Consider the following 6,499-nt stretch of genomic DNA (forward strand, 5'->3'; position numbering starts at 1 on the left):
TTGATTCCTTTAGCTCTTTCCAACAGAGTCAGAGACAAACTTACAGGTCAGTTCTGGAGCACTACTTAGATATATATATAAAAAAAAAAAAATGCATCAGACGTGTACATTGTAGATCTCCCATATTTCTCTCTAAAGGAACAATCATTCCAGATTTTAAACACTCATAAAAATCCCCCTGGTGTTACTGAAATCAGAGGGAGTTTAAATATTCTGGTGAAGGTCTCTAGTGTTGTGATGATTTTGTTCCCTACAGGTCGAGACTTTTCCCATGATGAGACGCTGGATGTGCCAACACAAGTAGAGCTCCTCATAAAGCAAGCCACATCACATGAGAACCTGTGCCAGTGCTACATTGGATGGTCAGTACTACATGACTTTTTCTGCTTCCGAATTATTTAGAGCAGAAATCCACCTACAAACTGATCTAACAGGATTACATTCATCACAAGTATTATCATCACTTCTTGACTTAAATGAATACTTTTTTATCTTCAGGTGTCCATTTTGGTGATGAGGTGTCTTTGGCAGCCAAGAAGAAGCACTCAAATAGGTATCCACTGAACAATATATTAAGCCACAGTGCGGAGCTGCTAAGAAGGTTTTTCTTTATAATATAGTCATTGCTTCAAATGGCTTTCTTTGCTTTAATGATTTCTACAGTGGCCATATTTTAATAAGTTATGACATTTCATACTTCACACACTGTATGCTACTTAGAGAACCACCTGCCTGTTGTATTATTGTGTATTAATGTGACAAGTTTCTAATACTTGATTTGCTTTTTACTAACTTAAACATTCTTCAAGGGTCACTATTGATAAGACATAAGTGAAATTTGATTTGAAGTATAATGCACTGTATGGGCATCTGTGTGCCAATAAACCCTGTGCAGATACCACTGTGACTACACTGTGTTCATTTAAGAGTACAGGATGTTTATTTTGCTGAGTTTGTCGCAACTTGTAGCTTGTAGTTAAAAATACAAAGGGCACAATTATGATTTAAAAAAAAAAAAGAAAATTTTGTCCCCCTTTTGGCATTCCGTATCTCCCTTTGCTTTGCTTCTGGCACCCACAGAGGGCACTCTGACTCCTAATAAGATCCTCCTCCATCTTCTCAGGAAATATTTTGGGACAAGATACACTCATCAGACCACAGATGATAGATTCAGACTACATCCTCCCCTAAAACCAGAGCAAAACACAGAAATAATATGTATTCTAAAAGCTTGCTCTTGAATCGAAATGAGATGATTTGTTCTAACAACAGCTCCTCTATATTTATCCTGATCTGAAGACCATAGGGATATGCAGTTGTTTACAGCAATCGCAGTCTCTGACAGAACTAAAATTGAATCAGATGTAGCAAATTGCAGAGGCAGCAGTGGAGACAACTATTAATTTGGTTTGGTGTGCTGTTATCTGGTCAGTGCAAGGTAGCTTCTGGTTTACTTGTGCTCATTGCTATTCCTCCTCTTATTTCTCCATCTATTTCTTCCCTGCATTCTCCTCTGAAGGTTAATTACTTATAGATAGTTAAGGATTACAGATCAACAAAAAGCAACCCATTGATCTCTTCCCCACTGTGCCCACCTCTGCAATGTCACACTCTTTACGCACTGGGGACAGAAACCTTGTGATTATCTGTTCATACTGATCGATTCCTCCTCTGTTTTCCCTTGCTTTCTTCCCCTCCCTCGCTTCCTTTACCTCCACTTTGTCACTTTTTTCTTTCTGCCACCAAAAGCTCATTATTGAAAATGTCTTTTCATAGTCTGCGCCACTATTTCTGTTGTTCTTTCTCACCTGTCTAATTTGTTTGGGGGTTTTTTTCCCAGCCTTTCAAGTCTTTTGAGGGCCAGGCAAGTCAATAGCTCAAGTTAAATAGGCTGCATTGATTGGTAGAGGGATTTAGCTGTTTACCAACTGTGGAAATGGCCTAGGACCACAGAAAAACATCATGGGTGTCTGCATGGAGCAAGTCAATGGTGACAAATGATACTCATTGGAAGACAATGCCCGTAAATGAGGGAAGGTAAAAAGGTTTGGCGGCCGAGTTAGGGGATGCAGCAGGCTATGCTCCATCAGCCTTTAAGGTTGCCACATGAAGCCGTCAAGGCTGAGCACCTTGAACCAAGAGGTGAGGAATGATGGGTACAGCAAGGTATTCACAAGTATAAACTCCCCCTCTGGGACTTGAGGCTGTTTTATTTTGCCTGGTAGTGTTCCTTCAATTCTTGAGCTTGTCCTCCACAAGATCTCCCCTCTGGATGTTATTCCACTTCCCTGCACCCTCTTTAGCGTCTCATGACCCCTAGGGATTTGATAAGTGCTCTCCAACATCACCATGTCTGGAATGTAGTGACACAAACCAAAGCGCACACTCAGGATGGAGAAGATTATAAATTTCTTCTTAAAGCATCTAATTATCTTAAAATTTTCTACATGAATAGACAAACATTACTCATGAATAAAGAAAACTGTGAGCCATCAATGTTCTTTACCTACAACTTTGTATCTGTGGTGACCTTTTGTTCTCCTCCAGTTTCTACAAATGAACACCTGTATTTCTCAGCCACCAAGGTCTGAAAAGAAGTCTTTCAAGCTTATGAACATTTAAAAACAGCTTGATTCATTTCTTTCCCAAGATTTCTGCACTGATGCTCACTTAAAAGATAACATGTGCTCCCCTAAAGTAGCCAAAATTAAAGCTGCACATGGTGAGATATCTTGCATCACCTGGCCACAGCATCCCTAAGTTTTCCATCGCTTATCCAGGGCCTGTTTGCAGTGGCAATTGGCTAAACAAGGTAGTACAGATGCCGCTCTCCCCAGCATCATCTTCCAGCTCCTCCTGGGACATCCTGAGGCATCCCCAGGCCAAATAAGATAAATCCTTCTCTCTGGAGTCTATCCAAGGGTCTCAGATTAGTTGGATGTGCTCCAAAGGGTAGCGCTCCTGGTAGGGTAGGCATCCTGATCAGATGCCAGAACCACATCGTTGTCTCCTTTCAAGTTCCTGCTTAAGAAACTCCCAAGCATACTGTAGTTGTATTATATAACACTTTTTACAAGCTGATGAGTACTCAACGTGACAAATGGTGATGTAAAACTAGGGATGTTCCCCTTTGAGAAAATTCTAAATAACAGACAAATTGAACAGACCACTTAAAGTTTCTTCAGGGATCATAGGCGAAGTGGGATGGAACACATTTTTTTGTTTCAGCTTGATGGCTGGAGGAAAAACTTTCAGAAGTTAAGTTCAGCTGGAAAGAGTCCAGCAAAAATGAAGTCACTTTGCAGAGTCTTAGTTGGATGCTCTCTCCTTAATTTTTTTCACCAAGAAATTCTCCAAAACAACACTTCCTCTACTTCCTTATGTTAATGAGAACACTTTGTCATACTACAGAGCCCCCATCCAACCTTTTCTCTCTCGCATGGCTAAGAGCTGTGAAAAGGAAGACAGTGGTGATATTGACGACCAACCAGAGTTCAATAGCAGGCTCTGGAGTTATTTAAAACAGTAGCCTGCAGCCAGGACTCAGGTTGTCTCTGTGCATTGTGGTGTAAAGCCAGCATCGATGAACTTGACAGCAGTTTAGCCCGCCTGAGATCTGCTGCTCTTTAAGGACACTTCAGACTTATTCTCCCTGCCAGCTTTAGCCTTGTTTACCCTGCCTGTTAACAGTCCCTTGAGCTTGGTTGTCAGAAACGCAAGTGGAAGATATTCTGTTTATGTAATCATCTGTTTGGCAAACTCCAGCAGCAAACAGTGACATGATTTAAATAGTATGGTGACTTAAACCTCCAGCACAAACACAGTAACGTACAGCGATAAGGGAATGAATCCACTTGAAAAGAAAATATTGTACTGTGTTGTTAACACAAATAGAAGCAGGTCAAGCAATGACAAGATGAAAAACTGGGCCAGTTCACTCTTAAAGCTGCACTGGGAATTTTACATGTTGGCAGCTCCAAATGGCATCTTGAAGTACTGTAGTTAACTCTGAAATATTAGAGATTCAATACCCTGTGACATCAGTGAAAGGCATGCAGTGTGTTTGTGTTGACCAGCTCTGCTGGTCTGTTATGCATTCTGCCAAAAGATACAGATTGATTCATGACAAAATGCTGATTTAACTGGTGACTACAGTATTTTATTACACCATAACATATCTGACATCATAGTTTAATTGGACTAAATATGCTAAATCTTGGATGTGTTTGGTGCAGGATGCACTCATCTACTGCCATATACGTTGATTTTATACAATTATAGTTGTACACAATCTCACTTGTACTTCACCTTTAATGCAACCCCAAGAGCGCAGCGACAACTCATCCAAGAGGTCACAAAAGACCCCACAACAACATCCAAAGAACTGCAGGCCTCACTTGCCTCAGTTAAGGTGAGTGTTCATGACTCCACCGTAAGAAAGAGACTGGGCAAAAATGGTTTGCATGGCAGAGTTCCAAGACGAAAACCACTGCTGAGCAAAAAGAACATGCAAAAAAGATAAGAAATCAGTAAGGGTGCAAACACTTTTTCACACCACTGTGTATATATATATATATATATAAAACTGTAAATATACACACATGAGCCTCTATTTGTCGATGTGGATTTGTCCATTTTGATCCTTATTTATAATAAAAAATAATTTCAAAAGTAACCTTTAAGTACTACATGTTGACATTTTTTGTAATTGGAAACAAAACACTTTGGTTGTGCTTATAAACACTCACACACACTTCACTGGTATGGAAACGCGGAAAGTTGAAGCATGGGTTCAGAGGCCTTAGTCGAGCTGCAGAGTGATAAAGAGGAGGGAACTTGCCTGACATCAGTCCAGCAAACACTACAAAATGTGTCTCTTAGTAAGCCTTAAAGGCACCCTGTAGAGTTTTATTGTAAAATGATTATTACTTTCTTGCCAGAAGCACTGTGTGTAACAAATGTGTTGAATGCTTTTCCTTCATAAATCATTTGTCAATTTCTTGAATATTTTAAATCTGTCTTTCTCTGAGCACTTGCAAGCATGTACTGTATATGTGCATCCTGATGTAGAAGCATGATGGAAAAAAAGTGGGGACCTTCTCACAACATAGCACTATATGGTATTTAACATCTGTATCTGTAAATAAGGAGACACTGTCTTATGAAAAGATGCTTTGACATTGAACTTTGAGAGTTTTTTTGTTAGTTTAGTTTTTATTGGTTTTTTGTTTTTGTTTTTAACAGGTTTTATTGACCCAGAGATCAAGTCCAGTCAAAAGTTTCAACACACTTTCACATTCAGTTCAGTACATTGTGATTTTGGTGGTTATTATTTCTTTCTGTTATGATGAACTTTGTCTAGCTGCTACATTGCTTAGATGTGGAGGTGCGGCAGCATTGCTAGCATGCAGTCCTTCTACACACACCAACACAAGCAGTCAGAGGATCAGATTGGTCACCGTGCTGATTTGGATGTCAAATAATTTTCCAAAATAATAAGGTACCAACATTGGTTCTAGTGTTCAGTGATGGACCAACCAGCACGTGTTACCATATGTCCCTGGTGACGTCAAGCAGGTCATCAGGAGGTAAAGGTCTCCATTAGCCATGAGCCTGACTGGTTGAGTCACCCATAGATTCAGCACTGTAGTAGCACAGGACAGGCAGGCAGAGGCTGTGTTGTTGTCTGGCAGTCAAAGGACAGAGCTGTGAGGGTGATGATATTATTCCAGACTTGATGGCAGTTATTGTAGTGTCTGGCCAAAACTGACCTTAACATTGTATTTGCTTTGGCTGAGCTGTTCGGTGGATTGCAGCACAGTGTGGGCGGCCGTCTGCAGCTGTGTGTGAAAGCTCCCAGGTGTGAGTGTGTGGAACTGTATTAATGTGCTGAGAGAGGCTGCACACTCAGCAAAATCCTCCCCCAGATAAATAAAGATTGCTAAATCGTTGTTTGTCTCGGTATTTACTGTACATGCTTTTGCAGCACCAGTCGCAAAGACTGATGCTATTCACACTGACATTTCTATTTTACTTCTGGTTTACTGGATTGCAGACAGAGATAGCAGACAGACACTTTTCAGGTACATTTTCATGAACAGTCTAAAAAGTACAAATCAGCAGCTACTGTAGGACTCAAAGTTCTATGTGGCAAGATTTCAACCATACATTACTCAGCTCTACTCATTACTGATCTTAAATGATAAAGCCAGTCATTTCTGTATTAATAGTATTTTCAGACCAACAGTGAACTGCCTGGATCAGCTTCTTTGTCTGTACCACAAACCTCCGCCATTGTTCATTAACAACACATCAGTGAAACACACCGCCTCACTGGGTGACATATTTCTTCATTAGCAAACCGCAGACCCAAGTGTGAGGAGCTAGCAGAGTGTAAACAAAACAGAGAGCTCACGCAAGATCTTGCGCATGCACAGTTGACCCTGACTCATGCTAACTTAAGGAAATTATGGCCGCTTAAAGATTTTGGGGCAACAGT

General features: G+C 40.5%; 1 long non-coding RNA gene across 1 annotated transcript; it reads left to right on the top strand.

Annotated features, from left to right (window-relative positions):
- Positions 1 to 15: 15 nt before the first annotated feature.
- LOC109967126 (uncharacterized) lies at positions 16 to 901 on the top strand. The gene is made up of 3 exons (XR_002275885.1): positions 16 to 46; positions 257 to 362; positions 499 to 901. It is a non-coding gene; the product is annotated as an uncharacterized LOC109967126 (long non-coding RNA).
- Positions 902 to 6,499: the final 5,598 nt, after the last annotated feature.

The sequence above is a fragment of the Monopterus albus genome, unplaced genomic scaffold, assembly GCF_001952655.1.
Source record: "Monopterus albus unplaced genomic scaffold, M_albus_1.0 scaffold126.1, whole genome shotgun sequence".
Classification (NCBI taxonomy): Eukaryota; Metazoa; Chordata; class Actinopteri; order Synbranchiformes; family Synbranchidae; genus Monopterus; species Monopterus albus.